This window comes from Cebus imitator, unplaced genomic scaffold (genome assembly GCF_001604975.1).
Source record: "Cebus imitator isolate Cc_AM_T3 unplaced genomic scaffold, Cebus_imitator-1.0 Scaffold26, whole genome shotgun sequence".
Taxonomy (NCBI): domain Eukaryota; kingdom Metazoa; phylum Chordata; class Mammalia; order Primates; family Cebidae; genus Cebus; species Cebus imitator.
Genome location: NW_016107341.1, coordinates 9,708,500 through 9,722,342, shown reverse-complemented (window position 1 = coordinate 9,722,342; position 13,843 = coordinate 9,708,500). Strand labels below are relative to the sequence as shown.

Here is a 13,843-nt window from a genome sequence, read left to right as displayed (position 1 = left end):
AAGAGCGTATTAAAGAATTTTTAAAACCCCATAAGATATTCAAGATGAATAATTCCTGAATCGCCAATTCCAAGTGCCGTTATAATAGAGATGTCTTTGCAGTCATTTCATAGTCGTTTTTAATTCCATACTAAAAATGAAACACATTGAAACCCTACTTATTTTCTTCATCTAACAGTTTTATTTAGATATGTTTTAAAATAGAAGACATAGTCCTATTTCTGCTTTTTTTTCTCTTTTTTCCTTCTTCCTGGACATCTTGGTATATGTGACATAGTCCTATTTCTTATCAGTTACAAATGGAATTCCAAAGACTATCCCAACTCCCAACTGTTACCAATAGTTTTCTGTGGGAACTGTAACTCAGTGAAGGTTGTTTTTGCTTTGTTTTGTTTTGTTTAACCTTAGGCACATGTTAGTTTTCAATTTTAAAAGCTAGCTTAATTTTTTAAAATGTATCTTCACTCTGATTTTGACTATAAAATTATTGTTCAGCCTTTAAGGGACCATCTTCCGGACAACTTATGCTAATTTTTGTCCTGTGTAGTTACATAGATGGCTACATGCTCGGGGCCATCATATATTGTTGGTTTTTGTTTTTTGTTTTTTTGAGACAGGATCTCGCTCAGTCACCCAGGCTTGAGTGCAGTGGCACTATCTGGGCTCACTGTAACCTCCGCCTCCTAGGTTCAAGCGATTCTCCTGCAGCAGCGACCTGAATAGCTGGGATTACAGGTGCACGCCACCATGCCCCGTTAATTTTTGTATTTTTTAGTAGAGACAGAGTTTCGCCATGTTAGTCAGGCTGGTCACAAAGTAATATATTGTTTTTATTTTTTTTCTTATAAATCTGACACTGAGTTTAGCAATGATTAATAGAATAACTCTTTAAATCTGCTTGGTTATTATTTATATAAGAGTGGTAGCACTCATCCTGAAATTTGAAAAGAAGACTGGCACAGATTTTTTTAAGGAAATTTTCTATGGAATGATAGCCCTATGACTTGGCAGGAAAGAAAGAGCTGCCATTTAACAAGATGAGCTAGACAACAATTCAGATATTCTAAAGGAAATATATCTGATTTAATCAAAGGAATAGGGAATGGAGGTGAAAATAGAGTACTAAACATTTCTGAGAGCAGGAATGCTCTACCAAGTTCCTTTTAAAATTTTGTTGAACAAATCAATAATATTTGTTGAACAAATATTATTAATTGTGTGGAATTACTGTATCTCAAATGGAACAATGGAATATACAAAATACAAAGAGATCATCTGAGAAATACATAATCATATAAAAGTTATGTTGCTATCTATGATAACTCATAGGATAAATGAATACATGGATTTTAATATTATTTGTAATGATCAAGAAAGAAAGGATGTTATATTCTCTATCAATCAAAAAACACTCCATTTTAAGTGGCTTCTTTGACTCTTCTCTTATTAAAGCTGTATCATTTTCAAACAGAAACTTAATCTTGTGATTTCCAAATGTTCTTCCCCCTTCCTCCTTTTCCTTCCTACTTTTCACCCTTTATTCCCTCCCTTTCCCGTTCTAAACGATTCCATCGTAAAACTACCAGATTAGACAAAGAAAAGCAAGCCTCTGCACAGGGGGTTGGAGCAAGGTGACCAAAATTTGGATGTCAGAACTCAAGCAAGAAGAAGGGGTTAACCTTGGGGGATGGTGTGGGGACCAGGGAATGGTCACCTAGCATGAGATGTCAGAGTCTAAGTAAGGTGAGAAGGACGGCTGTGTGGGCCATGTGGGTGGATGGGTGGGCAAGGAGCGGTTGTCCAGCCTGGGGTATCAGATTTCAAGTGGCTTAGAGAGGGCATCTGCACAGGGACGTGAGTGGCAGTTAAGACAAGACTGAATTATTTAAGTGAATATATTAAAAATAATGTGAGCCACGTCTCTCACTGGCAGGCAAAAGAGTCACACACAAAAAAGCTAAAACTCTGTAGTGTTGGATTGGAATTGTAAGTATTGAGGTAAACATAGTTTTTAATACATAGATGGTGATAAGGAGATAAAGGGGTAGATATAATATATATGCAAATGTGTATATGCACATACACACAAATATTCTCTAGTTCTGTCCACTGAACATCTGGGAGCAGCGATGCCCCTATATCAATCAACACACCTGGCACAAAGAAAGATGAACCTGGAACACCTTGCAGTGCCAGAAAGCAGGAACATGCTCAAAGAACCATGAGGACATGTCAGAAGGACACAGGAGCCAGTGTGAATGAAACCCCTGTTGCAAAATTTATAACAGTGAGAAAATTATGACAGTGAAAGAGATCTGACCTAACCAACTCCATCTTGTTTCAAAACTCCAAGCTGTCCTTGTTCATTCCTGGATGTGGGACGAACTAACTTTGGGAAGAACTTATCTAACTTTGAAACAAAGATGATGACAGCCTTTTCCCAAAATAAACCCCCTTCTTGCCTAGGGACCAGACTGCCTTAGTAGGACTAACAAGTTAGATACAAGATCAGAAATTATGGTTTAAGAGTCATGTCCTAGAGACCCCAAGATCACTAACCTCCCCAGTTGCTCCTATAGATAACATTAGTATTAGAAAACCCAATATTGGTGTTTGAGGTTTTTTTCAGACCTTGTTCTCCATGGATTAGCTAGTCCTACCCAGATCAATAAACTGACTCATCTGGTTTTGTGGCCCCCACCCAGGAACTGACTCTGCACAAGAGGACTCCCTATGATTTCATCCAACTTGACCAAGCAGCACACCCCACTCCCTGTCCCCCTACCCGCCAAATTATCCCTAAAAAACTCAAGTCCCTGAATTTTCAGGGAGACTGATTGAATAATAATAAAACTCTGGTTTTCTGTTCAGCAGGCTCTGCATGAGTTAAATTCTTTATTGCAATTCTTCTGTCTCAATAAATTGGCTCTATCTGGACAGGACAAAATGAACCCACTGGGCAGTTACATGAGGGAGGTTCCAGCTGGCCAAATCTGAGACAATTTCAACATCAAAATACAGAATGATAATAAAGAAGTATAACCTATTAAAATGGAAAACGAGTCCATAGGAATATAGATACATATATATGTATATGCATATATATCTGTACATATATTGATATATATGTATTAAAATACATGTAATATAGGTATTAAAAATACATGTAAACATACATTGCAACTTTGAGGAACAGGATATCTAGTTTCCGAATACTATCCCACAAAATACTTATTAAGCCTGCTATATATCTTGTTTTTTGAGACAGAGTCTCACTCTGTCTCTCAGGCTGGAGTGCAGTGGCGTGATCTCAACCTCTGCCTCCTAGGTACAAGCGATTCTCCTCCCTCAGCCTCCCGAGTAGCTGGGATGATAGGCGCATGCCACAACCCCTGGCTAATTCTTTGTATTTCTAGTTAGAGACGGTGTTTCACCATGTTAGTCAGGATGGTCTTGATCTCCTGACCTCATGATCCACCCACCTCGACCTCCCAAAGTGCTGGGATGACAGGCGTGAGCCACCGCACCTGGCCTGCTATATACCACTTTAATTAAGTGAACATCATCAGTAATAGGACAAATGGATAGGATACAACCACTTCTATTTACTCTAATCATGAGGAAACAGCAGACAAAGCCAATTGAAGGACACTCTACAAAATAACTCAACTGTAATCTCTGAAAGTGTCAAGGTCATGAAAGCCACTGAAAGTCTGAAGAACCATTCCAGAAAGGAGACTAAAGAGACATGGCAGCCAAATGTTCCACATTATCCTGTCCTGGGTTTTTTTCCCACAAGGGAAGGGGTCTGAGGATTAGATGGTAGTACTGAATCAAGGTTAATTCCCTGATTTTGATGTTTGTACTGTGGTTATATAGGAGGACTGTGGAGGGGAATTCACAAAGAATTTTTTTAATAGTTTTTCATGTCAGATGGGTAATGTCCCAACATTGTACCAAGATTCGAGGGTGGCACATGTCACACATGAGCACATGAACACCCAATCATCACACTTACGAACTACAAAAGCATCGGAGAATGTTCCTGTTTGTACAAAATACATCCTAAAGTATCTGGGAGTAATGGGACATCAGATCAGCAATCACTCTAAAATAGTTCAGAGAAAAATGTTGGCTCTATCAAATTCCCAACTTTTCTGTAAGTTTGTGATTGTGTCAAAATGAAAAAAAAATTTTTTTAAGACAGGGTTTCTTTTTGTCACCCAGGCTGGAGTGCAATGGCACAATCACAGCTAACTGCAACCTCCACCTCCTGGGCTCAAGCAATTCTCCCACCTCAGCCTCCAGAGTAGCTGGGGCTACAGGTGTGTACCACCACACTCAGCTAATTTTTTAATTTTTTTGTAGAGACAGGGTGTCACTATCTTGGCAGGCTAGTGTTGAATTCCTGGGCTCAACTGATCTTCCCACCAGGGCCTCCCAAAGTGTTGGAATTACAACAGGCATGAGCCACCGTGCCTGGCCCAAAAAAATTTTTTTTAAATCATAAATGTTATCAGAAGGACTGGTATTTCCAGAGCCTCATGAAGTCCCCACTGGCCCGCCAATGTAAGGAACTATCATATCCAATTGTGCTGTAGGCAAACTTTAGCGACATGGGTAAGTTTGATTTAAAACACTGAATTAGAAGATGCAAAGGCATTAAATTAGATTGCATTTTCCCCACAGTACTGCAAACCCCTAATGAAATTAACTGCACTTATTGGCCTTGTGCTGTATGAATTTAATTCTGCAAAACTGGCTGAATTAAGCCACAGTCAAATAACAGGAGAAGCTTAATGAAAAGGGTTATTTTTACCTTTTAAATGACTGTCATTTTCTCTACAATAAGAAACTTCCATTAACTGGTTTCAGGAAAAAAAAGTACTAAAATTAAACTTGTCTTTTTTTTTTTTTGCAAACAATCATATGACTTAATTCCACAAGGAAATTGATGACAAAAAATAAATACTATCTATTACAGAAATATTTTCATTAAAATATACACACTGACTTCCTGAAATCCTTTGTGAATTTCATGAGTAGCACTGAGCCATTTTAAAATAAATGTATGACAGATATTTGTGTGTGTGGCAGATTTTTAATGTCCAACTACCGTGTGTTCTGTGCATAGACTTTTTTTTTCCCTCAAATTTCTAAACACAGTGGAAGCCCCCAGAGAGGATATCTGAAGCAATTCATTAAAATCTTGGCAGCCAGACGCCAGCTCCCACTTTCCCTGAAAACTGCCTTGACTGAAGCTGAATGCTGTCCCAGCAATTCCCTCCACAGAAGACTGACTATCACCACCTCTGGAGGGGCAATTCCTGGAGGAACCAAGTCAGCCAATCGAGGGTCCTGAATAAGCAAAAACTAAGTACATAAATTACCGTCTTGAAAGTGATGGGTTAGTGTGCTCTTTTGAATGCCCTCTAGGAAAATAAATTTGATTAAAACTAAATATTTTGTTGTAAGATATAATGCTCAAATTCAGGGGATTCTGGTGTCCCTCTGGAGAGTGTCAGTTGTGGGCGGAGGTGGGAAATGCCAGCTGTCCTATGGCTGTTAAATCCAAAGAACTTATTTTCTTTGTTAGGATTTTACTTTGAAAATATATTGTGGGTGATCATACGTGAAGGATGTGTCTCCTTCCTAAGAACATTACATTTTCTGGATTTTTCACCTTTTTATGGCTCTGCATGTTGCTTTTTTCACTGCTGTTCCCTCCAGCCAGCTTTGATAATGAGGGCTGGGAAATTTTTCCTGATTCCAGTGCTCCACAGGAGCCTCTTCCCTCCCTCCAGCCTCTGCCTGGTGGCTATCTCTTTGGTGTCTTTGTTCTTAGCACAAAATAGTCCCTGCTAACATTGATCAAAGTTCTGTGAATACACACTGACTCATTAGCTACTTAAAGATCTTCGTTAAGCAGCTTCTTTTTAAAAATTTCAATCATGGTTTATTTTTTATTTATCTTGCCATGAATCACAATATAAAAAAGAAGCATGACTTCACATGAGGTATAAAAGAATTACCATATGATAGAAAATTGTTTTGAAAAAGATTTTACCGTGCCCCCATCCAAAAAAATTAAACCTCTGAGCCTTTCTTTACATGAATGCTAATAATATAGATGACTTTGGAGAAACTGAAACTAGCCCCTTTTGATCCAAGCAGTTCATCACCAAAATTCCCATGGCTCAGTACCCTTAAAACCTGTTATTTTCTGTGGAAATATTGAGATTCATAGGTAATCTTTTTTTTTTTTTTTTTGAGACAGAGTCTCACTCTGTCATCTAAGCTGCAGTGCAGTGGCAGAATCTTAGCTCACTGCAACTTTCGACCCCGGTTTCAAGTGATTCTGCTGCCTCAGCCTCCCTCCTGAGCAGCTGGGACTACACACATGCACCACCACGCCCAGATAGTCTTGGATTTTTAGTAGAGACAGGGTTTCACCAACTTAGCCAGGTTGGTCTTGAACTCCTGACCTCGTGATTCACCTGCCTCGGCCTCCCAAAGTGCTGGGATTACAGGTGTGAGCCACAAAGCCTCACCCATAGGTAATCTTTTAAGGATTTTATGAAGGATTCCATTAGTTTCCATCTTATGTTTAATTTTTTGAACTATGTTTAATTTAAACCCTCTTCATTCTCAAAAATCTACGTCTATTCCAGATTTTAAAAGAGACTACCTCCTCCACCACAAAATTTTTCTTTAAAAAGACAATCAGCATGGCTGTCTTTTTAGTCAATATCCATCTCTGGGTCTGCTAGAAGAGAGACTATGAGATAAATTAGAGCCCCATGGGAAAGTGATACCTCTATTCCCTGAGTGGAAGCAGCATGCCATCAGAATGCTTAGTATTAATGGCAACCTGAACCCCATAATGTGTCACCTTTCTCTTCAGGGCCTCCAGTTTTCCAAATGTCCATCTAATCTGTGTCCACCCCTGGGAGCAGACAGTACGGTTTCCTGTCCGGGTGTTCTTTGATAGTATCAAAACTTTGTCACTTAAGAGAAAAGCCTGATATTTACAGCCAGTTGGCCAAATGTTATGCTCAGTCTCAAGAGGGTAAAGAATTTCAGGCATTAAAAAAAAAAGAAGAAGAAAAAAGGCCAGCAAGAGTCATGTATTTAGTACTTGACTCAGAGTTAAGAGGCCTGGATTCTTGAGGCAGCCCTGGCATCAACTGGCTCTGTGACTTTAGACAAGTTGCTTACCTTTCCGGACTTGGTTTTCTCATTTGTAAAATAAAATAAATTTAACTATGATTCCCTAAGTCCCCTTTTGCTTATCAACAGTACTGGTTCTTAACTATAGTAGCAATAAGATCATCAAAAAAATTCATTTCCTAATCCCTGTCACCAATTTCATACGTGTGAGAGAGAGGCTTAGGAGCAAACTGCAACCTAGTAACCAAGGAAACATGAAAATTTTAACAGTAAAGGACATCCTGTGTAGCAAATTCTACAAACCAGGAAAATATAATTAAGGATTAAGAAATAGTAGGGAGTTTTCAGAAACCCTCTTCTACTCCCCAACTCACCCTCGAAAATCAAATTGTAGGTTTCCCCACAGATCATTGGAAAAATGCTTGATAGTTCTCTGGGGTAAACTCTTCTATTCAATCTAAAATTCAGGTAGTGTTAACTTTTGCTTCAAATGCCTTAGTCAGGATTTCTTTCACTGTTAGAAAAATCCTAACTTCTTACATACAGATTATACGCAACCTAGATAAGCCAAGCCTTCCGCCCTCTATCTGCCATTCAGAAGTCTCTTTCATGTATGTAGCTAAAGAGTAATCTCATAAATCAATATTGGAATGAATAAAGACCCAGATGTCTCAGGTTGTTCCATCCACTCAATCTCCTCTTTCTCCTTCATATATTTACATATTAATTTTAAGTCACAGGTGAAAATTAAAGCCTGCTCTCTCCAGTCTCCCTTTGATATTGCAAAGAAACATTACAAAGCTTCCTAAGGGAAGATTTCTTGCAGGAAATAGTGACTCCAAGTATTATTAGTCCCCAAATCCGCCTGCTAGGCTGAGTGAGGAGGACTGAAATGCTCTGTTGGTCACAAGGTCAAAAACCTCAGGAAGTTGGCTATACTGTCAGGCAATCTCCCCACCAAGGACTAGGGGATGTGGGTTCCTATCAGAAGTCAGGTCACCACCAGCTGAAGTTGAAACATACATCATAGTCACATCCTGTTTAAGTGAAAGCCAACTTCTGTTTCCTGGAATTCTTTTTGTCTGAGGAGAGGGAGTGATTGGGGTGTAGTTAAGGGTAGCTAAGATGCAACTCGCCCCTTGGAATAGGGAGCATGCAGGTTACTGGGGGATGTGGGGGACTGCCCTGGAGCATCCTGTCTCTCAGCCATCTCTAGCACATTTCTCACCCTCCCTTGTTCACCTCTCCCAAGTTCACAAGTGAGCATTCTGGGCATAGGGAGGTCAGGAGGAAAAGCAGAGAAAGTAGTGGGAAGAGTAGGTGAGATGACAGATGGTAATGACAGGGATCAAATCCTTTTTAGGCCTCCTGTCCCTTGTTTCTCCATCTTGGAGAGAAGCTCAAGCTCCAAAATGGAGGGCTACAAGAGCAATAGAGAGTAGCTTTGTTTTCATGAGTAGCACAAAGTATGAACCACAAGTTAGAATATCTCCTATCTGAGCACTTTATCTGGAATGAGCTCTGAATGCCAGAGGAGGAGTTCCTCCTCCAAAATACAAGTCCTGAGCTAGATCAGAAGAGGAGCAGCCTCTAATGAGTTGGAGGGATAAGCTTTGCGCTCTTTGTGATCAACAACTCCCCATACTGCCTGTAGTCTGGCCTGCCCGTCCCTAACCTTGCTATCACCCTGCGGAATGCCAGTTTTAAGAGGCACATGTGCAGAGGGCTTGTTAAAACATGGATTGCTGGGCTCCACCCCATAGCTTCTGATTTGCATCTCTAAAAAGCTCCCAGGTGATGCTGATGTTGCTGGTCTGGGGAACCACACTTGAGAACCATTATCCCAGCACATAGCAGGCATTTAACAAACATCTGTTGTTCATTTTCATAATGGGAGGTCAGGGATGAGTGTTGTGGAACAGAAGAAAATAGGAATCATCTCATTCTGGATCTCTAAGTTTATAAGTATTTGTTGTATGTTTCCTGTTTCCCATACTGTTCACGCAATTTTAGCAATTTTCAGGAAACAGCTGTTGCTCTCCACCTTGAAAGACAATGAAAGGTTAATAACAGATAAAATGATATTTTGGAAGAAACTAATGTACCTTATATATCTGGGACAACCTTGCCTCTTATATAATTGACAGTAGATACTGTAGGGATTATGTAAATTGATTTTCTTTTAAATCTTTAGGAAGACTTATCATTTAAAGAGGTCTAAGTGATTTGCCAAGCTTTACACAAAAACTTTTTGTCAAAAACAAACATTTCTGACCTGAATTTTTTTTTTTTTTTCTGATTCAAGTAATCACTTTTGGATCACGAGTCAGAAAAATATTGAGACAATGTGGAGTTTAGGATTGCTGCTTACTTCATGTCATTTCTTCAGCTCATCTCCTTTAGCTTCAAGTCTAAACATAAATTAGTTAAAAGGAAATGGATTACTTAAAACCTACATTTGTGGCTCATTTTCCATTCTCCAGATTCTCTCCCCCTTCCTCTTAGACATGCACACTTTAGGAAAACCTCACAAAGCATGAAGAGCCAGCTTTTTTTTTTTTTTTTTTGAGACAGTCTTGCTCTGTCACCCAGGCTGGAGTGCAGTGGCGGGATATCCGCTCACTGCAACCTCCGCCTGTCAGGTTCAAATGATTCTTGTGCCTCAGCCTCCCCAGTAGCTTGGACTATGGGCACACCCCACCACATCCGGCTAATTTTTGTATTTTTAGTAGAGATGGGGTTTTGTCATGTTGGCCAGGCTGATCTCAAACTCCTAGCCTCAAGTGATCTGCCTGCCTCGGCCTCCCAAAGTGCTGATATTACAGGCCTAAGCCACCATGCCCAGCTTTTATTTAATGAAACTGAATAATGCATATTCATCAATACAGCAATGACTGGAATTAACATTTCCAAGGACCACTGCAACAACAATATATATTCTTGGAATTAAACTTCTCCATGCTCAAAAAGCTTTATAGACTTTCAAAATGAATGTCTGTAACATCCCTCTGAAGTAAATGAGGAACAGGTGTAATTATCTTCTCTTCACAGATGGACAGGCAGACACAAAGGAATCGACTGAATCAGCCAGGAAGGGAATCAAGCTAAGGACCCAAATAATTCTAATACAATCTGTCTGTCCTGTCAGTGCTGTTTTCCTTTGATGCATGAAAATCTGTGTTGTGGGAAACTCTGAAGGCATTGTTTTTGTATTCGTTAGTGATGTAAGAAACAAAACTCTGTACGGACATCTAAAGAGAGGAAGTCATGGGACTAGTAAATATGGGCGGCAGCAGGGCAGGTCTATAAAAACCAAATTTAATTTTGCTGAATAATATAATCAAGGCCCTTCAATGCTGGATTCCATCAGCATCTGATCAGCCAGCAGCATGCTGTTATTTACATAAAAGCAGGCAGAGAAGGGGTAATATTAAACTAATAGACGTTATTGCATGGCTACAAACCTCTAAAAGTACTCAACATTTGGGAAGTACTAAGCAACTGGAAATTTTTTCAGTGACAATAGTTTTCAGTGCAACAGGCTTAGAAATCTGCTGTCTCTGGCCCAGAAGCCAGATTGCTGACACAAAACAGCAGAACCACAGACCCCAGGGAGAGGAGAATAACAGCAGCCCAAAACTGGTACTACTAACCCTGTTTCGTATTATGCTGTTTTGTTAAGAAATTCATCCCACAAAAACAGGGTTGTTTAGGAATTATAAGTTTTAGTAATCTCACCTTTTAAGCAATGGACACATTGACAGGATCATCAACCAGAAGGCGTGGAAGAGTCTCCACGCTGCTGCCTTCCGTGAGTCCCCTCCACAGCCCCCAGCATCTGAGGTCGTCTGGCAGCAAAAGCCCCAGCTCATCAGAGACCTCATTATTCCTGTCCCTCAGACACAGTAACCTCCTCAAGGCCAGCAACCTCCCTGAAAGCTCTCCTGCCCATCCCAGAGATCCTGAGACTGCAGGAAATGAAAGGCTGCAGCAGGCCTCAAACTACAATGGTTTGAGGTTTTCCTTTTCTATAATACTGTTCTTTACGAAGTAGAGTACATTTTGAAGTGCAGAATTCAATTCAAGGATAAGACAGAAATACATACAGTTCTCAAGAGAGGAAGAGATAATATGAGTAAACTGCTATTCTAAAAGGTATTAGGGGCCAGGTGCAGTGGCTTATGCCTGTAATCCCAACACTCTGGGAGGCCGAGGTGGGTGGATCACTTGAGTCCAGGAGTTCGAGACCAGCCTGGGCAATATAGAGACCATCTCTATGAAAATACAATACATGAACCTGGTGAGGTGGTGCACATCTATAATCTCAACTACTCGGGAGGCTGAGGTGGGAGGATCGCTTGCGCCTGGGAGACAGAGGTAGCAGTGAGCCCAGATCATGCCACTGCACTCCAGCCCGGGCAAAAGAATGAGAACTTGTCTCAAAAATTAAAAATTAAAAAAAAAATGAAACGTATTAGCCTTAAAATTCAAACAATACAAATAAAGGAAGGTCCTTATCTATGCAGTTCCTTCTAATATTTTGAGGTGGAGAAGGTAACATAATACATATACAACTACCTATGAAGACTGATTATGTAAAGATATAAATACATATTTAGAGGGAGGAGAGTTACTGTCCTAGTAAAACAAAACTTACAGCTTAATCAGACACATCTGACGTTATATTTAGTTCTTTGTGTTACATGATAATAAAACACAGCAGTAAGGAGATCACTGAAATGATTATAATTAGGGCTATTTCACACTGCCTTAAGTTTTTTCAGGGGTTTTGTTGTTGTTGTTGTTACATTGATAGTTGAGAATCTTTACACCACCAATATTATTCATCCATCAATCAATAATGCCAGTTTTCCATAATACCATAAGTTTTTTTGATTATCATCATTCACATAGATACATTCACATGGGGGGTGATGGGGGCGGGGAACAGGGTTGGATCCAATTCCTTTTCACCCAGAGATTTCTTTGTTCCTCTCCCACAACTTCTGTCCATGTGCCTCATGTCTCTTCACTCTGCCAGCTCTATGTACATTAGCAATTTTTCTTAAAGATGTCAGGTCAAAAAAAAAAATCTGAAGAAAAAACAAACAACTTTCAGGGCCATTCAATTAGCTAAATCAGAATCTCCAATAGAAAGGCTTAGAAAATCTGTATATTTTGGCCGGGCGCAGTGGCTCAAGCCTGTAATCCCAGCACTTTGGGAGGCCGAGGCGGGTGGATCATGAGGTCAAGAGATCGAGACCATCCTGGTCAACATGGTGAAACCCCGTCTCTACTAAAAACACACACAAAAAAAACATTAGCTGGGCATGGTGGCGTGTGCCTGTAATCCCAGCTACTGAGGAGGCTGAGGCAGGAGAATTGCCTGAACCCAGGAGGCGGAGGTTGCGGTGAGCCGAGATCGCGCCATTGCACTCCAGCCTGGGTAACAAGAGTGAAACTCCGTCTCAAAAAAAAAAAAAAAAAAAAGAAAATCTGTATATTTAAAGAACAGCACAGGTAATTTTTATTAAGTGAGTTTGGGCAATATTCTACTATAGGGCCCATATTTTCCAAGTCAAAATCAGAGCCGATGGATTTTTTTTTAACTGGTTAGTGAACTTATGTACAAAATAATGTCTTAAGATATACTTACCTCAAACACTTTTAAAAATGAGATGGAATACAAATAAATGTTTTAAAGATGATAGACATTAAATGGCATTTTGGCATATTTTGTAAAATTTCTTTTTCCCCCCCCAAAAGTAGAAGATGGCTCTACCTGAAATGAGAATCATCTTGATTGTATGGCCCCTTTCTGGCCAGCAGTTCTGAAGCAGCAGGGATCAATGTTCAGAACTCCCCAGGGGAGCTGGGTACTAGTAGGTGAGACAGTCAATCCTGAGCAAGGGGGTGTGGGGCCGGGGGTGTGACCGGGAAGAGCAGGCCAGAACGGTGGCACAGAAACAAGGAAGGGAGAATGAAAACAGATTGGGTCCCAGGCACGTGAGAGAGAAAGGGATAAAACATGTCAAAATTAAGGAAAGGGCTAAGAATGTGTTGGTGGTGGTGGTGCAATCACCACTGGATATTCACCACCTTCCACAGAATATGCCTCTGAAGCTGTGTCTACTGTCAATTATCCAGTATACCCTTTGGATACAGAATAGAGTTAGAGAAGACAAACACCATGTCTGCAGTTTCTTCCTTCCCTAAAAACAACCAAAGCAGATTTATTTCCAGAGCCACGTAAGACATAATTGGCTATCAAAACAGCAAGATGGACTATGCCCAAAGAAATGTACATTCCCCTAGGAAGGAAGAAAATATTATTTATTATGTACTTGTTCTATGTCAAGTACTGTGGAAGGTACTCTGAGGTGTGGGTCTGATATTCATTCATTCACTCATTCATTCATTCATTCATTCATTCATTTAGAGAGAGTCTCGATTTGTCACCCAGGCTGGAGTGCAATGGCTTAATCTTGGCCCACTAGAACCTCCGCCTCCCAGGTTCAAGCAATTCTCTTGCCTCAGCTTCCCCAGTAGCTGGGACTACAGCCGCCTCAGCCTCCCAAAGTGCCCTGATTACAGGCGTGAGCCACTGGTGCCCAGCCAACTCAGCCTCTTTCACTATAAAAACAGAAAGTATTCAAAGTTCTCCTCCTCCTTT

The 13,843-nt window shown here is 40.3% G+C and overlaps 1 non-coding gene across 1 annotated transcript; it reads right to left on the bottom strand.

The window, feature by feature from the left end:
• Window positions 1-3,927: 3,927 nt before the first annotated feature.
• Window positions 3,928-4,033, bottom strand: LOC119470291. The gene has a single exon (XR_005199171.1). It is a non-coding gene; the product is annotated as a small nucleolar RNA U13 (small nucleolar RNA).
• Between the last annotated feature and the right edge of the window lie 9,810 nt (window positions 4,034-13,843).